This window comes from Loxodonta africana, chromosome 15 (assembly GCF_030014295.1).
Source record: "Loxodonta africana isolate mLoxAfr1 chromosome 15, mLoxAfr1.hap2, whole genome shotgun sequence".
In the NCBI taxonomy this organism is placed as follows: domain Eukaryota; kingdom Metazoa; phylum Chordata; class Mammalia; order Proboscidea; family Elephantidae; genus Loxodonta; species Loxodonta africana.
In genome coordinates this window covers 79377392-79399806 of record NC_087356.1, presented here as the reverse complement: position 1 = coordinate 79399806, position 22415 = coordinate 79377392, and the positions used below count along the sequence as shown (strand labels likewise).

General features: G+C 41.8%; 1 protein-coding gene and 1 long non-coding RNA gene across 2 annotated transcripts in view; both read right to left on the bottom strand.

Moving 5' to 3' along the window:
* The window catches only part of TMPRSS13 (transmembrane serine protease 13), a gene marked incomplete at its 5' end in the record, with an annotated part of 111150 nt that overhangs the window by 63563 nt on the left and 25172 nt on the right, over positions 1 to 22415 (bottom strand). The window lies entirely within an intron of this gene.
* On the bottom strand, positions 4384 to 20017 carry LOC135227835 (uncharacterized). The gene is made up of 2 exons (XR_010318018.1): positions 9370 to 20017; positions 4384 to 4765 (listed from the first exon to the last, which is right to left on the bottom strand). It is a non-coding gene; the product is annotated as an uncharacterized LOC135227835 (long non-coding RNA).

The following is a 22415-nucleotide window of genomic DNA, read 5'->3' as shown; positions in this document are numbered from 1 at the left end:
TGGAACTGGGGTTTGAATCCAAGTCTTTTGACTTCTGAAACTGCTTTTAATGCTACTGTAAGCCCTTCTATTAAAAAAAAAAAAAAAAAAAGGAAATATTACTGGTCATTTTGTCCTCCAGAGAGTTCATGAAGCTTTAAATAAGGTCTGCCCAGGCAGAGATTCTCGGGTAGCGTTACCTGATAATTCTTGGTATAGAGAAGTTTCCAATTTTCTCTGTGGCTGGTTTTCTGCCCTAAGCTAGTTCCTTATCTATGAGGTAATGTAACACGGTGGTTAGGAATGTAGGCTGGACTGTGGTAAAATAAAACAAAACAAAGCAAAACAAACAAACAAAAAGCCCAGGGTGGAATTCTGCTGGTTCTGTTACTTACAAGTTTACGATCTGAATCTCAGTTTCTTCATCTGTAAAACGGGGAGGCTAATAGTATCTATTCCATGGGGTTGTAAGGATTAAACGCAATAACACGCAATAAATGGTAATATGTGCTATTATGCAACTTTTCTCTCAATCCTCATTGTTCCGATAGCCTTGAATGTTAGGCCTTTCCAACATATTTAGGCCAGTTGCTGTCAAGTCAGTTCCAACTCACGGTGACCCCTCATGTGTCAGGGTAGGACTGCGTTCCATGGTGTTTTCAATGGATGATTTTTTGGAAGTAGATTGCCAGGTCTTTCTTCTGACGTGCTTCTGGGTAGACTTGAACTGCCCATCTTTGGTTAGCAGCTGAGACCTACAAATACTGGCCAATACTTTGCCCATAATATGCACTCAATAAATACTCACTAATTGATTAAAAAAAAAAAAAATTTTTTTTTTTTTTTAATTGATTGATATAGTTCTTTTGCTTCCTATCTTGGTTATCTAGTGCTGCTATAACAGAAATACCACAAGCGGATGGCTTTAACAAACAGCAATTTATTCTCTCACAGTTTAGGAGGCTAGAAGTCCGAATTCAGGGTGCCAGCTCCAGGGGAAGGCTTTCTCTCTCTGTTGGCTCTGGGCGAAGGTCCTTGTCATCAATGTTCCCCTGGTCTAGAAGCTTTTCATTGCAGGGAGCCCGGGTCCAAAGTATGCACGCTCCTGGCTCTTCTTGCTTGGTGGTAATGAGGTCCCTGTCTCTCTGCTCGCTTCTCTCTTTTGTATCTCAAAAGGGACTGACTTAAGACACGACCTAATCGTATAGATTGAGTCCTGCCTCATTAACACAACTGCCTCTAATCCTGCCTCATTAACATCATAGAGGTAGGATTTACAACATGTAGGAAAATCGCACCAAATGACAAAATGGTGGACAATCACACAATATTGGGAATCAGGGCCCAGTCAACTTGACACACATTTTGGGAGGATGCGATTCAATCCATAATGCATCCCCTCACAATGTCTAGCACAAATCTAAGTAATCATTTAGTCAATTGACAAACCTTTATTGAATCTCTAGTATGTGCCAAGCAGGAGTTGCTCAATAACTAAATTACTTCTACTGATCTCCCCATCACAAAGAAAAATTACTTTGGCTTCCTACAAAATATCCCGTTGAATGAATCATGGTTCTATCTTCATGTGATAATTCTTATGTCAGATGCATGTTCTTCAAAGTACCCAGAAAGAGGGCCTGGAGTTCTAGAATTACAGAATTAAGAAGCAACAGGGGCAGTGGTTGGTTAAGAGCTTGTTCTCTGATTCAGACAGGCTCCGCTACACGGAAGGTTTGTGACACTGAGCAAATAATTGGCTTTACTTTTCTGGGATTCAGTTTCCTCATCTGTAACCGAGGTGTGAGAATAGAATTTACCTCACAGGGTTATGTGAGTATGAAGGGAGATGGTACATGTGAAGCCAGCAGCACAGAGCAAATGCTCAATGAGTGTTATCAATCAAAGTCACATAATATTGGAACTGGAAGGAACTTCTACCACCAGTTAAGCTGATTCTGACTCATGGCGACCCCTTGTGTGTCAGAGTAGAGCTGTGTCCCACAGAGATTCCAACGGCTGATTTTTCTGAAGTAGATTGCCAGACTTTTTTTCCGAAGAGCTTCTAGTTGGACTTGAACCTCCAACCTTTTGGTTAGCAGCCAAGCATGTTAACCGTTTGCACCACCAGGGACTCTGGAAGGAACTTCAGAGATCTTCTTTTCTGAACATTCACTTAAACTCCTGATTCCAAAGCAGTCCTCTGACCCCTTGTGGCAGAGACTTCAAGAGGTCAGGATTCCAAAGACCCCCTTCCTGTGCTGAGCCTTTCCTTCTGGGGCCTGAAGACTGCTCAAGTCATGTTTGGTTCAGTACCAGACCTCAAGCCCTGCAATACCGAGTTCAAAGCCTCGAGGCTAACCACAAAGCTAACCAGCCAGCCCATCCTTAGTCCCAGCTGGAACCACCAAGGCCCCACCTGCTCTAGGTTTCAGTTTTGGGGTGAAGAAGGCCAGAGAGCCCTCCTGTGCCACCCCTCTCATCTTAGCACTGGGTGCACTGACTTTCCACCCACCTATGTGCCTGGAAGAGCCAGTTCTCCCAGTGTGAGGTTTGCTTCCCTGCACTGGGCCAGGCCTGGTGTGACGAAATACAGTCAAGTCATCAGCCCCAGGTTCAGTTTAATTACCCACATGGGCAGATGACACAAACAGAGGGGCAAAGGAGGGGTAATTACCTTGGGTGGGGTTACAGTGTCTCAGATGACTAAGAGAATGCTTTGCCATAGCTTCGACGAGCTGGGAGAAAATGGCCAGAAGCCCCTCCTGAGCCTAGGCTTTGTCTGGCCCTCCAAGACACCCTCCCATGAGGTCTGGCTGGAGTCCCAGAGAAGGATGATGAATGTGCAGTTGGCTGCCATCAAGCGTACATTTCCAGAATGGGGCAGAGACTCTAGCCGAGACACACAGGCCCAGCGGCCAACTCACAGGACACGTCCTGCCTGATTTGTCTTCCCAAAGAACAGGAAGCAATCAGAAGGGATGGATTCATTCATTCATTGCACAAAATTTTTAACAGCTTTATTTTGATATAATGCACATACTGTAAAATCCACCCATTTAAAATGTGGAATTCAGTGGATTATACTTTATTCACATAGCTGTGCAACCATCCCCACGGTCAGTTTTAAAACATTTACATCACCCCAAAAAGAAACTTCATGCCCTATTAGTGGACATTCCCCAAGTCCCCTCAACTTCCTTCCTCCAGCCATAGGCAACTGCTGATCTACTGTCTGTCTCTACGGGTTTTTCTGTCTTGGACATTTCATATAAATGGGATCATTTAGTATGTGGTCTTTTGTGACTGGCTTCCTTTATTGATTTTTTAAAATCAGATTTATTGAAGTAAAATTTATATACAACAAGCTTTTTAAAGTGTGCAGTTCAATGAGCTTTGATAAATGTTTATAACTGTGTAACTACGACCTCAATCAAAATGTACAATATTTTCATCTCCCCAGAAAGCTCTCTCATGCTTTTACTCAGTCAATCCTCTCTCCACACCCCCAGTCCCTGACAACCACTAATTTATTTTTTGTTCCTTTTGCAGAATGTCATAGAAATGAAATAACAAATATATAATCCTTTGGTGTCTGGCTTCTTTTACTTGGCATAAACTTTTGAGATATTGCATATAGCCATAGTTCGTTCCTTTCTTATTGCTCAGTTGTATAGATATACCACAATTTGTTTATCCTTTGACCAACTGATTGACATTTGGGTTATTTCCAGTTCGGGGCTATTACGAATAAAGTCTCTGTAAATATTCATGTACATCTTTGGATATGTGTTTTCATTTTCTTGGATAAATATGTAGGAGTGGAATTGATGGGCCAAGTTTATGTTTATGTTTTAACTGTATAAGAAACTACTAAGCTGTTTTCCAAAGTGGTTGTGCCATTTTGCATCCCCACCAGGAATGTTTGAGAGTTCCAGTTGCTCTACATTCTCACCAACACTTAGTGTTGTCAGTGTTTTTAGATTTTAGCTATTCTAGAGGGAGTGTAGTGATATTTCCATGTAGTTTCAAATTGCATGTCCCTGATATCTTAGGGTGTTAAATATCTCTTAATGTGCTCACTGGACATTCTTTTATCTTCTTTGGTGAAGTGTTTGTTCAAACTTTTTGGCCTTTTTAAGAAAATTGAATTATTTCTATTGTTGAGCTGTAAGAGCTCTTTATATATTCTGAATACATTTTATACATTGTAGATATACGCTTTGGAAATATTTCCTCCCAACTTATGACTTGGCTTTTCATTTTCTTAACAGTGTCTTTTTTTTTTTTTAAGAACACAAGGGTGAAAATTTATTTATTTATTTATTTATTTTTGAATTTTTCAAGAGTTTATTCAACAGAATATTTTTCTCATTATTTCATTTGCATGGAAGCATACTGTCATTTTTTTTTTTTTTTGTAACTTTTATTAAGCTTCAAGTGAATGTTTACAAATCCAATCAGTCTGTCACATATAAGTTTACACACATCTCACTCCCTACTCCCACTTGCTCTCCCCCTCTTGAGTCAGCCCTTTCAGTCTCTCCTTTCGTGACAATTTTGCCGGCTTCTCTCTCTCTCTCTATCCTCCCATCCCCCCTCCAGACAAGAGTTGCCAACACAATCTCAAGTGTCCACCTGATATAATTAGCTCACTCTTCATCAGCGTCTCTCTCCCTCCCGCTGACCAGTCCCTTTCATGTCTGATGAGTTGTCTTCGGGGATGGTTCCTGTCCTGTGCCAACAGAAGGTCTGGGGAGCATGGCCGCCGGGATTCCAACAGTATCTTTTAAAGAGCAGAAATTTTTATTTTTTACAAAATCAAATTTATCAATTTGTTTCTTTTATTGTTTGTGTTTTTTATGACTTGGCTAAAAATCTTTACCTAAGCCAAGGGAATTTGCTCCTGTTTTCCTCTGGAATTTTTATAATTTTCACTTTTACATTTAGATCTATGATCCATTTCAAGTTAATGTTTGTATGTAGTGTGAGGTAAGGTCAAATTTTGGATTGTGGATATCCAGCTGTTCCAGCACTATTTGTTGAAACAACTGTCTTTTCCCCATTCAATTATCTTGGCACCTTTGTCAAAAATAAATTCACCGTATATATGTGGGTCTCTTTCTGTATTCTCTACCCTGTTCCATTGATCTATATCTCTATCCTTATGCCAAAATCACACTGTCTTTATTACAGTTTTATATTAAGTTTGAAATCAGGTAGTGTAAGTCTCCTGATTTCTTTAAAATTGTTTTTGCTCATCTAGGTCCTTTGCATTTTCACATAAATCTTAGAATCAGCTTGTCAGTTTCTGCACAAAATCTTGCTGGGATTCAATTAATATTGCGTTGAATCTGTAGATCAATTTGGGGAGAAATGACATCTTGACAATATCAAGTTTTCTGATTCATGCCTCTTCATTTCTTTAGGCTTTCTTTAATTTCTCTGAGCAGCGTTCTGTAGTTTTCCATGTACAGGAAACACATCTTTGTTAAGTTTATCCCTAAGAATTTTGTTTGTTGACGGTATTGTAAATGGCATTTTTTAAATGTCTATTTCCAATTAAAAAAATTTTTTTTTATTTCCAATTGTTCATTGCTAGTATATAAAAATACAATTGATTTTTGTATATTGACTCTGATTCCTGTGACTTTGCTAAAATCATTTATTAATTTTTTGTAGATCCCTTAGTATTTTTTTGTGTAAACCATCATATTGTTTGTGAATAAAGGCAGTTTTACTTTTTCCTTTCCCAACATGTGTGCCTCTTACTTATTTTTCTTGCTCTATTGTTCTGATTGGGCTTCCAGTACAATGCTGAATAAACATGGTATGAGCAGATACCTTTGTCTTGTCCCTGGGCTTTGGGGGCAAGTATTTAATCCTTCATCTTTAAGTAAAAGGTTAGCTGTAGATTTTCCACAGATGCTGATTATCAAGTTGAGAAAACTCCCTTCTATTTTTAGTTTGCCAAGAGTTTTTAAATAATAAATGGAAGTTAAATTATGTCAACTGCTTTTTCTACACCTCTTGGGGTAACCGTATGCTTTTTCTTTTTTAGTATGTTGACATGGTGAATTACATTGATGGTGTGATCTGGTTTATGTTTTTAAAAGATCACTCTTAGGAATGAATCAGAGAGGAGAGGGAGACCAGTTGGAGGCTCTTGTCATTATCCAGGGAGCCTGGTGGTACAGTGGATAAAGCAATCGACCACTAACTGAAAGGTCGGTGGTTCGAAACCACAAGCAGCTCCATGGGAGAAAGATATGACAGTCTATCTCTGTAGATTTACAGCCTCAGGAACTCTATGGGGTTGCTATGAGTTGGGATTGACTCGATGGCAGTGGGTGGTTTTTGTCATTTTCTAGGAGAGAGATGATAGGGGCTTGAACCAGGCTGACAGCAGTAGACACAGAGAGAATGGATATGTTTTAGAAGCAGAGGGAACTTGCCAAAAGATTGCATATAGGAACTGGAGTTAAGATCACTCTGAAATGTTATGCTTGGGCATCTGAGTGGAGGAGAGAAAACGATAGAGCCCTTTTCAAGATGATCATGTAAAGGAGGCCTGGGTTGGTCAGGCCAGAGGCCTTGGTTGGGGATAGCACTGCAAGCACTTGCAATGTGGAATGGGTTTTTTTCCACATACTCAGCCCCTTAGCCATCAGCACTGAGGTGCTTTAGAAGCTGTATCCAGGGTATGAGGTAGAGGAGGGTGCTGGCATTGACTGTACCAGCCTTCAAAGTAAGTGTGTGAAGCACAGAGCTATGTACCAGCCTCTGACCCCAAAATAGTAATGAACTTGAGGCCTTCAGGCAGCCATGTGGCCCCTGGGCTGTGTTCTGACTAAGACTCACCTGGGAGGAGGCACACACTGGAAACAGTGCCCACCGAGAAGTGGGGAAGGGAGGGGTGCCTAAGACAGCACCTGCCTCCGTCCCTTTCAGCTTCTCTGGAGAGAGACCAGGGATGCTGAGAAGGGAAGCCCAGGACCAGGGACAGATTATCCAATAAGCAAGTGACGCAGGGCCTTACTTGTGCTTACTTACTAATCTGTAGTACACATTTTCATCTGTTTTTTCTTTTTTAACACATCAAAGATGTGGTGAAAGCCATGTGAAATTGTGCACTACAGATTAGTAAGTAAAAACAATTAAGCTCATGAGTACCTGGCTTATTGGTTAATCCGCCCCTGCCCAGAACAGAGGCAGAACAGAAGGAGGGACATCACTGACTGAGCCAAACCTGTTGGGCAAAGCTGAGTGGAATCAGGATTAGAAGCCCTGAAAGTCAAAGGTAGGAAGACCAAGAGAATAGCAATGAAGAAAAAGAGGGAGAGAGAAAAGAAATGGACACTGTGGCCATCAACAATAACGATGACAACACAGACCAGCATTTGGAGCTTGGGTATGAATTAATTTAGTTAACTATTTATGTAACTAACTTACCACAGAAGAGAATCGGAGCACTAGAAAGGACTTCAGATTATCTAAACCTGTTACCTTCGAGTTAATTCTGACTCATAGCGACCCTGTAGGACAGAGTAGAACTGCCCCATAGCGTTTCTGAGGAGTGGCTTGTGGATTCGAACTGCCAACACTTTGGCTAGTAGCCAAGGCTTTAACCACTGTGTTAGTCATCTAGCGCTGCTGTAACAGAAATACCACAAGTGGATACCTTTAGCAGAGAGAAGTTTATTTTCTCAGAGTCTCATAGGCTGGAAGTCCAAATTCAGGGCGTCAGCTCCTGGGAAGGCTTTTTCTCTCTGTTGGCCCAGGAGGAAGGTCCTTGTCCTCAATCTTCCCTTAGTCTGGGAGCATCTTGGCACAGGAACCTCAGGTCAAAATGACATGCACTGCTGTCTTGGTCATATGATGTCCTCCTCTCTGTTCACTTCTCCTTCCTTTTTATCTCTCGAGAGATAAAATGTGGTATAGGCCACACCCCAGGGAAACTCCCTTTACATTGGATCAGGGAGGTGACCTGAGCAACAGTGTTGCATCCCACCCTAATCCTTTTAACCACAGGCAGAGATCATGATTTATAACACATAGGAAAATCACAAAATGGAGGACAACCACACATGGCCTAAGCAAGTTAATACACTCATTTTAGAGGGGACATAATTCAATCCATGACAACCACTGTACCACCAGGGCTCCTCATATTATCTAGGACAGTGATTTTCAGTCCTGGCCTTGTATTAGCATCACCTAGGGAGCTCTTAAAACTCACTGATACCTGGGCCTCACTCCAAATCAAATCTTTGGAGGTGAGGCCTGGGCATTGGCACTCTTTAAGAACATCCTTGGTAATCCTAGCATGGCCAAGTCTGAGAACTCTTGGTCTAGTCTAACTTCTTCATCTTGCAGAGGAGGAAGATGAGAAGTAGAGTTGGGTAGACACTAGAACTAGGGTGACCCACCATCCTGGTTGCTCAGGACTGACGGGGTTCCTGACATGTGAGACTTCCAGTTTTAAAACCAGAACAGTCCTGGAACATGGGACTTCAATGCCAATACTGGGAACATCCTGGGGAAACAGAGATTAGTCCATCATCCTAACTACAATGCACATCTCCTTACTTCCAGTAGCTGGTTCCACTTAAAATAATGGAACATTTCATAGTGAATCCTGGATGGCAGAGTGGGTATCTTGCTAGTTCATTAAACCCATAATGTGATAGACCTTTTGTTTATAGCTGCCCCTCAGGGCCTGACATCAAAAAGCCCAATTACGAAGCATTCAGCCAGGAGACAGAAGTCACTGTGGAAGCAGGGGATCTCAGTCAGGGCCATGTCTAGCTTGGCTCAGACATGTTTCCATACTGGCTTCCTGCCTATGTGGGGTCAGGGCGGGGCTTCTGTCCTGGTTAAGTCTTCCTATTATGTGTTTTCACATCATCAGGCACTCTCCTCTGTAGCACTGATCATAATATGATAGTTAACTTGATTGACATCTGTCAAGACTTTGAACTCAGTGAGAACAGGAGACCAATCTGTATCAGCTCATTTTTGCATCTCAGTACTTAGCACAGTACCTGGCACATAGCAGGTGCTCAGCAAACAAATGAAAGCAAGCACGAATGAATAATAAACATGGTTACCCATTCTTGTGTCCAGGGAATAACACTGGCTTGTAGTTTGTTTTTTTTTTTTTTTTTTTTGTATCCATATATCACCAGATTTCAAACCACTAGGAGATGAGTGTCAGTCTTGCCTAGCAGGGCCCCACTGTTAGGAAAGATGTAGTTGATATTCATCTGAAATATCAGGTGCAGTGACAATGAGGGTGGTGACAGTGTGACCTCACCATGAGGCCTCCCCTCGCCACCTGCTTCCTGAGACATCCCTGCTTCTGAAAACAGAGCCGCTGACTACCCTCACCTCAGGTCCAGTCCCCTGCAGCTCCCTGACTCGGTGACCTCTGACATCTTTATTGGTATCTGTGACATTCAGGATTGCAGGCAGGGCTTCGGTCACATTCCTAGGGCCTCATTGCAGAGGGCCCACGGATTCGTCATCCTTGCCAGATCTTTTAGAACACCTCTACATTCCAGGGACTGTGCTGGGTACTGCGGAAGCAGGGGTTGGAGTGGGAAGTGGGGAGATAATAGTGATGAGTAAGACGTAATTCCTGACCTAGAGAAGTTTATCATTCAGCTCATAGGGTAGATAAAATATAACTTATCAGACTATACGGGAGTTTGTAATAAATGCCAGCAATATGGTATAGCTGATAACTATTGCCCAATTTCCGAAGAGGGAGAGAGTATGAGATAAAACCTTGGGCTGGACTGGAGTGTTCTCCATTGTGTCATTCGCATCCCCCATCTTCCGTGCTCTGATATCAGTCTTCAGTCCTCACTCCCACCCTCCCACGTCACAGCCCAAACTCATAGCGGAACAGAGCAGAGTCCCTCTGAGGGAATGTTCTCATTGTCGCTGTAGGATCAGGTATAATGTTGTGCACCTTGTAGGCATTCATTAGGATGTTGGTGAATGAATGAATGAGTCAAGAAGACCACCCGCAACTGCACCCATTAATCATGCTGCGAACAGTTACAATGAGGTGATACAGTCCTCCTGGTTCTCACCCCACCAAACCTAGTGAAGAACACCCAACTGGTGAAGTCATCCCTGGTGAGTCATTTCCTGGAGAACAAACTCCCTCTTTGCTCGCCTGGCCTTGCAGTACTTGGATTAGGGCGCCATCTGCTGACCCCCCTGGAAAAGGCTCTCTACCTCCTGCTCAGGCTTACTCCACCTCCTTCCCCAGGTTGGCCAGCCCCAGAATCCTCCAGGCTGGAATTCAAGGGAAACCAGGACCCCAAGTTTCCAGCTGCCCCAAATAGTGGTATCAACTGTCTTCCAAGCCCCCTCCCCCATGCCTGTATCCCCCTGTGACGTTGACCCTGGGTGTCCTCTTAAGGAAAAATGTCACCCATATATCAGCTTCTTAGGTGTCCCTAAGGCATCCAGCTGTCTGGGGTTACCTTGTGCTTCCCAGCCCAAGTATGGGGGAATGAGGATCATGCCCCAAAGCTCCAAGAATTCTGGAGGGGGCTAAGGTTTCCCAGAGTTACATCGAGATCTGCCTTATTTCTTCCGCTAGAGCCTTACTCGTTGCTCCTGGTTTTGCATCCAGTTCATGCCGTCCCTTTTCTGCACCGTGTACCCCACTGGCCAACCCTCCACTTTCTTCATTCCCCCAAAACGCCACCAACCAAAGGCTGTGCATGTGTTATGGACTGAATCATGTCCTCCCAAAATATGTATCAATTTAGCGAGGCCGTGATTCCCAGTATTGTGTGACTGCCCACCATTTTGTCTTCTGATGTGATTTTCTTTGTGTTGCAAATCCTATCTCTACGATGTTAATGAGGTGGGATTAGTAGCAGTTATGTTAATGAGGCAGGACTCAATCTATAAGATTAAGTTGTGTCTTAAGTCAATCTCTTTTGAGATATAAAAGAGAGAAATGGGCAGAGAGACATGGGGACCTCACACCACCAAGAAAGCAGTGCCAGGAGCAGAGCGAGTCCTTTGAACCCGAGGTTCTTGAGCAGACAAGCTCCTAGACCAGGGGAAGATTGATGACAAGGCCTTTCCTCCAGAGCCGACAGAGAAAGAAGGCCTTCCCCTGGAGCTAGCACCGTAAATTAGGCCTTCTAGCCTCCTAGACTGTGAGAGAATAAATTTCTCTTTGCTAAAGCCATCCACTTGTGGTGTTTCTGTTATAGCAGCACTAGATAACCAAGGCGGCATGTATCCCACTTTGCTGAAGGTCTAAACTCAGAAAAGAGGGATCATGTAGAGGGGAGTTACACTGACAAATAGCTTAAAGCTGAAAGTTAGACACCCCTGTTCAGTGCTATGAAGGTGGGTGTGCAAAAGCTTGCAGACAGACAAGAGCTCTGCTCCTGTGAAGGTTATCTTCTAGTGGGGGAAGATGGGCAATCAATAATTGGGCAAACAAATACATACACGATTTCAGTTAGCCATAAGTGTTATAGGGAAAATAACATGAAATAAAGTAATAGAGAGTGACTGGTGGGAAAGAAAGGAGGCACCTCTATAAAATGTGGTAGAGATGACTTGTGTGAGAAGGTGACATTTGAGCAGACACCTGAATGGTTAAGAAGGAGACAGAGAGGGAGGGAAAAGAGAGAACAACGAGGAAGGGAGAGAGGGGAGAAGGAGCCAGAGAGATGGCTCCTCACTTTTGGGGTGAAGCGTCAACAAGGGACCCCCACAGTAAGGTAACGGATGTGACGGTAAAACACAAGAATATCACTGGGAAAGTTCAGGTGTATGGGCACCGAGGGGTACAGTATGGCCCTTCATCTCAGTACTTCATTTTCAGTAAAGTTGATCATACTCGTGGATGTTTTATGCGGGCGGTGGGGGGGGAAGGGCGGAAGGGAAGGGCTTATTTTTAAGCTTTGTTTCTGTTTTGGTTTTGGTGGAAATTAAGGGAAGAACTGAGATTGTCACCCATGGCACGGAACAGAAAACACATGTTTGAAAACAGAAGCCCAGAGGCAAAGGCGCCTGTGAGGTCACACATGGTCCTGGAAATTCCGCTTGGGGACGGCTTCAGACCACTGCAGGCCTGGGACATGAGGCTCAAGTCCACCTTACCTACATCTCAAGGAACAGGAAGGTCTTGGCGGATTTGTAGGTTATGATCCCCAATACTCATTGAGCATTTACAAGCACTTTTCTTTCAATATCTCATCTCATCTTTGCACATATTCCTACTTTACAGATGAGGAAACTAAGGCTTGTCAAGTCCAAAATCTCGATTTTGGGAATTCTCTAGAAGATAATGAAGACTTGATTCACATCAAACGAAAAAAGTAGGAAGAGGCTGACTTTTTTTTTTTTTTTTAAAGCAGATACTCCCCAAAATAAAACAAATAAAAATGATCTCCATTATTTATTATACCTTTATAGACTACCTTAGTACATTTATTATACCTTCAAAAGCCAGAGGAAAAAAGCAGAAAGTAACCCCTCGAATCAAGTCAAAGGCCCATGCTATCCGATTTCCTGCCAGCAGGTGGGGGCAGGAAGAGCACCGGGCAGGGAGCCCTGCAGCTGGGCACTGCTTGTAGCGTCACTTGTCTGGGGCCACTGCGGTGGCACCTGGAGAACAGAAGCAGCCGCTCTAGAAAGATCCAGACCCGGAGCTAGTCTGAGATATACAGGGACAAAGCCAAAAGGGAAGAGTTCAGGAACGAGGCCGAATACCAAGCAGGTGAGACCAGTAAACTCTCTAAAACTACGGCTCACTCAATTTCCACGAGAAACACGAGGATCACACTGTCCAGAATTTTCTCCCCAGATGCAAATCACCAGGAAGCCAACTTGTTGTCCGGTTTGGAGGGAATCCACACAGGAAGGTGAGCAAAGTTAATAGGCTTGTCAATCTATTAAGTCAAACACAGGCGATCTTCAAGCTCCACTTCTCAGTCCCAGGAGACATATATCCCACTCTGCCCAGCCTCCCCTCTCACCGACACATTCTTTCTCCTGTTAGCACATTCCTCAGGTTGTGGCTGAGTCTTTTCCTAGCCTGAAGTCACTCCGTCTCATGATTTGACCAGGATGTGTGATTCGTTTAGTTCTCCAAATTCTCTCTCATTTCCCTTGTGGACCTAGTCCACTCTATTCTGGCCTCATACTAGGTCACCTGTCACCTTCCACACTGTGTAATGGTGACCTGACTATGTATATTGCCTTTCGCCACTAAGACTAGGTTTGGCAAGGGAGGCTTAACAGGACAAACTCTCAACTCAGGCAAAGCTGGGTTTGAGCCCTGGCTGTGCCACATACTGGCTGTATGTATAACCCAGAGCAAAGGATTTCTCTTCTCCTAGTCTCGGTTCCCTCATCAGTAAATTAGTACTAAGAATAATAATCTCATGCGATTGGTGTGAGGGTTAAATGAGGTAGTGCTTATGTCATGGGTTGAATTGTGTCGCCCCAAAATATCTCTCAACTTGGCTAGGTCATGATTCCCAGTATTGTATGATTGTCTACCATTTGTCATCTGATGTGATTTCCCTATGTGCTGTAAATCCTATCACTATGATGTAATGAGATGGATTATGATGTGATGAGATAGATTAGTGGCAGTTATATTGATGAGATCTACAAGATTAGATAGTGTCTTAAGCCAATTTAAGCCAATTGCTCTTGAGATATAAGAGAGACAACCCAGCAGAGAAATGAGGGGACCTCATACCACCAAGGAAGCAGTGCCAGAAGCAGAGTGTGTCCTTTGGTTCCTGCATTGAGATGTTCCCAAACCAAGGGAAGACTGATGACAAGGACCTTCCTCCAGAGTTGACAGAGAGAGAAAGCTTTCCCCTGGAGCCTGTGCCCTGAATTTGGACTTCTAGCCTACTGGACCATCAGAGAATAAACTTCTCTTTGTTAAAGCCATCCACTTGTGGTATTTCTGTTATAGCAGCACTAGATGACTAAGACAGCACATAAAGTGCCTAGCACGATGCCTGGAAAATGGTGAGCACTCAGTAAATGCTAGCTGTCATCATCATCATAGTCACTTGAACAGGGCCTAGCAAGAGTAGTTGTACCTTATACCATGCCTTCTACATAATATGTTTCCAAACATGTGTTTATGGGGGTTTAGTGGTAGAATTCTCCCCTTTCATGCAGAAGATTTGGCTTTGATTCCCACCCAGTGCACCCCATGGGCAGTCACCACCACCTGTCTGTCTTGCAAGTCTGGCTTGCATGTTTCTATGATGCTGAACAGATTTCAGCACAGCTTCCTGGCTAAGACGGACTAGGAAGAAAGGCCTGGTGATCTACTTCTGAAAATCAACCAGTGAAAACCCTGTGGATCACAGTGGTCTGATCTTCAACCGATCACGGGGATGGTGCAGGGCTGGGCAGTATTTCATTCCATTGTGCATGGGGTCACCATGAGCTGACTCAATGACAGCTAACAACAACAAGAAAACAAAACCTAATAACAAATATTTGAGTCAGAGAGTCCATGTCGAGGTCCATGCTCACTGCTTGTCTTGAGCACATAACACTGGTCTGACTAATGCGGATTAGAGGATTTAGGAGGACAGAAAGGGAAGCAGGTGATGAGGTAGAGTCAGTAGGCTTGGCTGTCAACCCTGCCCTCATCACTTACTGCTCTATGACTCTGGCAGGTTACTTAGCCCCTCAGTTTCTTCATCTGAAAAATGAGCAGATGGCAACACCTACCTTTTAGGACATCCTGCTTAGTAAAATAGAGAGTCAACAAAAAAGAGGAAGGCCTTTAATAAGATGGATTGACATGGTGGCTGCAACAATGAGATCAAATATAGCATTGATTGTGAGGATGGCGCAAGACTGGGCAGTGTTTCTTTCAGTTGTACATAGGGTCACCATGAGTCAGAACCAATTTGATGGCACCTAAGAGCAACAACAACCTTCTAGGCCAGCACTGTCCAATAGAAATATAATATGAGCCACAAATATAAACTGCATATGTAATTTTTAAAAATTTTAGTACTCATATGATAAAGAGGAAAAAGAAACAGGTGAAATTAATTTTTAAAAATTTTATTTAGCCTAAGATATCTGAAATACTGTAATTTCAACAAATAATCAAGTAAAAAATCAATGGGCTATTTTACGTTTGTTTTTCTAATACTAAGTTGTCGTGGATTGAATTGTGTCCCCCAAAAATATGTGTTGAAGTCCTGACCCTTGTACCTGTGAATAGGACCCCGTTTAAGAATAATTTTCTTCTGTTATGCTAATGAGGCCATTCCAGAGTAGGGTGTATCCTAAACCTAAGCACTTTTGAGAGGTGTCTTATAAAAAGAGCAGACTAAACATAGAGACATACACATAGCAGATGCTATGTGACAACAGATAGAGATACATTTACAAGCCCAGGATAACCAAGGATGCCGACACCTTCTAGAAGTTGAAAGAGTTGAAAAAGGACCTCCCCCAAGAGCTGATCCCCTGAATGTAAACTTCTAGCCTCCTGAATTGTGAAAAAATAAATTTCTGGTCCTTAAAGCCACCCACTTTTGGTATTTTTTGTTACAGAAACACTAGGTAACTAAGAAATAAATCTTCAAAATCAGCATGTATTTTATACCTTTAAAAAAAACCCTAAAACCAAACCTGTTACCATCAAGTCAATTCTGACTAATAGCGACCCTATAGGACAGAGTAGAGCTGCCCCACAGAATTTCCAAGGAGCTCCTGGTAGATTCAAACTGCCGACCTTTTGGTTAGCAGCTGTAGCACTTAGCCACTATGCCACCAGGGTTTCCTTTATGCCTACAGCACATCTCAGTTCAGACTAGCCAGATTTCAACTGCTCCATAATCACATGTGGGTAGTAGCTACCATGTGAGACAGTGCAGCTCTACGATGCTGTAAAAATTAAGTGACTTAATACAGGTAAATTACTCAGTTCCAAGTAGGTGTGTGGTAAATATTGGTGTTACTACTCTACCACTTTGAAATGGACAGCACACAGGTGGCACTCAATGAATACTTTTGTGACCAAGTATTTTTTTTAGTACTCATATTTTCCTGTTGTAAAAAGTAATTACGAATATAGTAGAGGAATCCTATGGTCTACTACGCTGGGAATGACAAATTCAGGAGGAATGGTTTAGCATTCATTGTCCAAAAGAACATTGTAAGAGCTATGCTGAAGTAAAATGCTGTCAGTGATAGGATAATACCCATAAACCAGTTGATATGATTATTATTCAAATTTATATACCAACCACTAATGCCAAAGATGAAGAAATTGAAGATTTTTATCAACTCTTGCATTCTGAAACTGATCAAATGTGACATCAAGATGCACTGATAATTACCGGTGATTGGAATATGAAAGTTGGAAACAAAGAAGAAGGATCAGTAGCTGAAAATTTTAGTCTTGGTGATAGAAATGATGTGGGGGACAGAATGATAGAATGTTGCTAGACCAACAGTCCAGTCATTGGAAATACCTTTTTTCAACAACATAAACAGTGACTATACACATGGATCTCACCAGATGGAATACACAGGAATCAAATCGACTACATCTGTGGAAAGAGATGATGGAGAAGCTCACTATCATCAGTCAAAACAAGGCCAGGGGCCTACTGTGGAACAGACCATCAATTGCTCACACGCAAGTTCAAGTTGAAGCTAAACAAAATTAAAACAAGTCCATGAGACCCAAAATACGACCTTAAGTATATCCCACCTGAATTTAGAGACAGTCTCAAGATTAGATTTGATGCATTGAACACTAATGACCAAAGATCAGATGAGTTGTGGGATGACATCAAGGCCATCATACATGAAGAAAGCAAAAGGTCATTAAAAAGACAGGAAAGAAAGAAAAGAGCAAAATGGATGTCAGAAGAGACTCTGAAACTTGCTCTTGAATTTAGAGTAGCTTAAGGCGAATGGAAGAAATGACTAAGTAAAAGAGCTGAATGGAAGATTTGAAAGGGCTGCTCGAGAAGACAAAGTAAAGTATTATAATGAAATTCCAAAGACCTGGAGTTAGAAAACCAAAAGGGAAGAATACACTTGGCTTTTCTCAAGCTGAAAGAACTGAAAAAAAAATTCAGGCCTCAAGTTGCAATATTGAAGAATTCTATGGGCAAAATATTGAACAACATGGGAAGCAACAAAAGAAGATGGAAGCAATCCACAGAGTCACTGTACCAAAAAGAATTTATCGACATTCAACCATATCAAGCGGTAGCATATGATCAAGAACCATTGGTACTGAGGGAAGAAGTTCATGCTGCACTGAAGGCATTGGTGAAATGCAAAGCTCTAGGAACTGATGGAATACCAATTTATACGTTTCCACAAACGGATGCAATACTGAAAGTGCCCACTCATCTATGCCAAGAAATTTGGAAGACAGATACCTGGTCAACTGACTAAAATAGATCCATATTTGTGCCCATTCCAAAGAAATCTGATCCATCAGAATGCAGAAATTATCAAAAAAATATCATTAATATCACACACCAAGTAAACCTTTGCTGAAGATAATTAAAACACAGTTGAAACAGTACTTCGACAAGGAACTACCAGAAATTCAAGCCAGATTCAGAAGAGGATGTGGTATGAGGGATATCAGTGCTGATGTCAGGTGAATTTTGGCTGAAAGCAGGGAATACAAGAAGGATGTTTACTGGTGTTTTGTTGACTAAGCAAAGGCATTTCACTGTATTGGTCATAACAAATTCTGGATAACATTGTGAAGAATGGGAATTTGAGAACACTTAATTGTTCTCATGAGCAATCTGTACATAGACCAAGAGGCAGCCATTTGAACAGAACAAGGGGATACTGCGTGGTTTAAAATCAGGGAAGGTGTGTGTCAGGAGTATGTCATTTCACCACACTTATTCAATCTATGCTGAGAAAATAATCTGAGAATCTGGACTATATGAGGAAGAACAGGGCATCAGGATTGGAGTAACACTCATTAACAACCTGTGATATGCAGATGACAAAACTTTGCTTGCTGAAAGTGAAGAGGACTTGAATCACTTACTGATGAAGATCAAAGGCTACAGCCTTCAGTATGAATTATATCTCAATATAAAGAAAACAAAAATCCTCATAACTGGACCAATAAGTAACATCACGATAAAAGGAGAAAAGATTGAAGTTGTCCAGGATTTAATTTTCCTTGGATTCAAAATCTACGCTCATGCAAGCAGCAGTCAAGAAATCAAATGACATACTGTGTTGGGCAAATCTGCTGCAAAAGATCTCTTTAAAGTATTGTGGTGGTTAAGATTGTGTGTCAACTGTCTGGGCCATGATTCTCAGTGTTTTGGCAGTGGTATAATGTGTGATCATTTCCCTGTTGAGACTTAATAGGTGATAGCTTCTATGATGGGATCTGCTACGAGTAGCCAATCTCTTGAAAGAGATTTGCCTGGGGCATGGGGCCTGCATCAGAATATAAGCAAACATTCTGGCAAGGTTTGGAGGCTTTTTCTCATTTTGGATCCTACAGCTGGCTCCTGTTAGTCTGACCTCCAGTCCTTGGGACTTGAGCTAGCAGCTTACCTGCAGTCCTGCCTGCCAATCTTGGGATTCGTCAATCTTCACAGCCTGTGAGCAAGAGCCTTGTTCTCCAGTCTGCCGATCCTGGGTTCAGCAACGCTGCAGCTATGTGAATTAGGAGAAGCCTCTATCCTGATCCATGGACTTGGGACCTTCCAGCCTCTACAACCACTCGAGCCATTTCCTTGATATAAATATCTCTCTGTATATATATTTATACACTTTACTGGCTTTGCTTCTCTAGAGAACCCAACCTAAGACAAGTACTAACAGAGACTGTGTTTACCCACTCACCTGAAACAACCCTATCCCCGAAAGTGGGCAAAATACATGAAACAACAATTTTCAAGACCTTGAAATCAGACAAGAAAAGACTTTGACCTTGAGAAATGGAAAACAAACAAGGTGAGTCATACAGTTGTCCCAACATACTGCCTTGAGAGAGTTTCCAGCCTGTAGCACAGGGACGGGGACCTGAAGTAGAGCCTGGGCAGCTGAAGTTCATACTCAGAATACCAGAAAGGAGAGAGCCCCAGAGATCTAAAAAGGGTCCCTTTCAAGTATTTAGCAGAGTACTCATAAGTGTGTCCATATGAAAACAGCATCTAAGGCCAGGAAAAGAGTCATCTGAAAGGATTAAAGGGAACTGTACCTCTCACTGACACAGAACCAGGAATAGTGCCTGTTCCCACTATGTAGACTGGAAAAACTCGTAATTCACAGGGCTCTGGGTATAGTACTCAGGATGATCTTGCCTCAGTAGAAGGAAATAATTAGTCCTAGACTAAATACTAACAAATTCACCAAACAAACCACAAAAGCAAGGGCCAAAAGGATCAAACTGTTTCCAAGTAACTTAACTGCATCCCAAAACATAACTCAAGAATAATTATGTGAATACAAAAACAGCTATCACCCAACAAGATAAAAAATTCACAATGTCTAGCATACAACCAAAGTTTACCAGGAATGCAAAGAAATAGGAAAACATAATAAGGAAAATAATCAATCAATTAAAACTAACCCAGAATTGACACAGATGTTGGAATTATAAGAGAAGGACTTTAAAATAGTTACTATAACTGTATTCCAGTTCGACAAGTAGAGAAATAGAAATATGAAAAGAAGACCAAATTCTAACTTGTGGAGATGAAAACTACAATGTCAGAGACAAACAAAGAAAAAAACATACATGCACTGAATGGGATTGACAGCATATTAGAAACTGCAGAAGAAAAGATTAGTGAATTTGAAGGCATAGCAATGGAAGCTACCCAAAAAAGGCAAAAAAGGAAAACAGCATCAGTGAATTATTGGTCAACTTCAAACAGCCTAAAACATGGGCAACTGGACTCCCTAAAGGAGAGAAAGGGAAGGTAACAGAAAACCATTTCAAGAAATAATGGCCAGAAACTCTCCAAACTTATTGAAAATTATAAACCCACAGATCCAAAAAAAAAAAAAAAACCACACACACACAAAAGAAATATATAGAAAACCAAACCAAGATATATCATAAACTGGTTGCTCAAAACTAATGTTAAAAAGCATCCAGAGAAGGACATGTTTCATATAAAGGAAGGATTAAAGATAAGGACATGATGTCAGATTTCTCATCAGAAACAATGCAAGCAAGAAGACAGTGGAGCAATACTTTTAAAGTACTGAAAAGGAAAAAAAAAAATGTCAATCTAGAATTCTATACCCAACAAAAATATATTTCAACAATAAAGGTGAACTAAAGATACTTTCATATATACAAAAGCTGAAAGAATTTATCACACACACACACACACAAAAACCCACTGCAAAAAATATTAAAGGAAATCTTTCAGGCAGAGGGAAAATGATCCCAGATGGAAATCTGCACAATGAACTAAAGAGAACTGGAAATGTTAGTAACTATATGGATAAATATATATTTTTTTAATTATTTAAATATCTTTAGAAGATAATTGACTATTACAACAGGGATGGAGCTTGAAGACATTATGCTGAGTGAAATAAGTCAATGACAAAAGGACAAATATTGTATGACCTCACTTATATAAAAACACAAGGACAGGCAAAGGTATACAAAATAAAGTTTATTAATTGTTACCAGGAGGTGAGAGAGAGGGGGAATAAGAGGTTATTGCCTATGGAGTAGTGACTTTCAGTTTACAGAGATGGAAAAATTGCATTGATTCAGGGTTGAGTTGCACAGTTGATTAATGTAATTACTCTCAATAAGTTGTACACCTGCAAAACATTGAATTGGAAAAAGTTGTGTGATACATATATTTACAACAACAACAATAATAAAAAGGAGAAGCTGCTGAGGCTGCTTATGTACAACCAAATATCTCATGGGATTTGGCTCCTGGGTTTCAAGGTTTAGGATAATGGTTTTGTAACTGAACACAGTTTCTTGTCCTGTCCTCTTAGCCAATTGAAATTAGGCAGACGCCACACCACCAGTTGCAAGGGAAACAGAAAGTGGAAATTTATTGTTTGTGCAAACAAGGAGCAACGTAGGGCTATTTGCCAAAAGACCACTAGCTCCCTGCCCCAGGGGAGCTTGGAGCTTTTATGCCCTCCAGGCCCCAAGGAACGGGATTGGCTCCCAAAATGCAACACCCCAATCCCTCCCATGTCCATATTTGGAGATCCGGGTGCTGAGCCATTTGCAAAGGAAGGGAATTTTCACTTTACAAATGGGCTCAGATACAGCTGCGTGCCAGAGAACATCTTCCTCTCTGGCAATGTTCAAGCCCAGTGTCAAGTTCAGGGCCATGGTTCATCAGGTCCTGAGCATGTGCCAGGATCCTGGTTTGCACACATGTGAGATTCTGGCACCAAATTCAAACTGCGGTTAGGGCCGTGGTGCAGTCAGGCCAAACTACAGTTAGAAACCTTGGCTTGGCGGGCTGTGTGGAGGGGGGAAACGGCAGCAGAGCAGGGAATCCTCTGCCGCAGCTGCAGTTTCATGGGACAGTGCAGCTAATTGGCCTAATACTGTGTTCGGTGCTTCTGCTCTACCTCCTAGTTCACTGGTAGTGCCCAGGTTTTAAAAGCTTGCAAGTGACCATCCAATGTACAATTAGTCTCTATTTTCCTGGAGAAACAGGAAAAAGGAGAGTCAAGAATAGGAGGAGGAAATAGAATGTGTGGCTAACTGCCTCTGTGAACAATTGCCTCTTTTGCTATGAGACCAGAAGAACTGAATGGTGCCTGGCTACCACTACCAAAGTTTTTGATCAAAGATTCTATAGTAGATACAACCATTTTGGAAAACGATATGGCACTTCATTAAAAGCTAGAAATAGAAATACCATATGATCTAGCAATCCCACACCTAGGAATATATCCTAGAGAAATAAGAGTTGTCACACGAATAGACACATGCACACCCATGTTCATTGCAGTATTGTTCACAACAGCAAAAAGATGGAAACAACCTGTATGCCCATCAACAGATGAATGGATAAACAAACTATGGTACATACACACAGTGGAATATTATGCAACAATAAGAACAACAATGAATCTGTGAAGCATCTCATAACATGGATGAATCTGGAAGGCGTTATGCTGAGTGAAATAAATCAATCACAAAAGGACAAATATTGTATGAGACCACTACCGTAAAAACTCATGAAAAGGTTTATGTACAAAAAGAAACAATCTTTTATGGTTATGAGGGAGGAGAGGGGTGGGGATGGAAAAACACTTAATAGACAATAGGATAAGTGGAAACTTTGGTTAATGGTAAGACTGTACACAGTACTGGGGAAGCCAGCACAATCTATAGAAGACAAGGTCACAGTAGCTCCACAGACACCTCCAAACCCCCT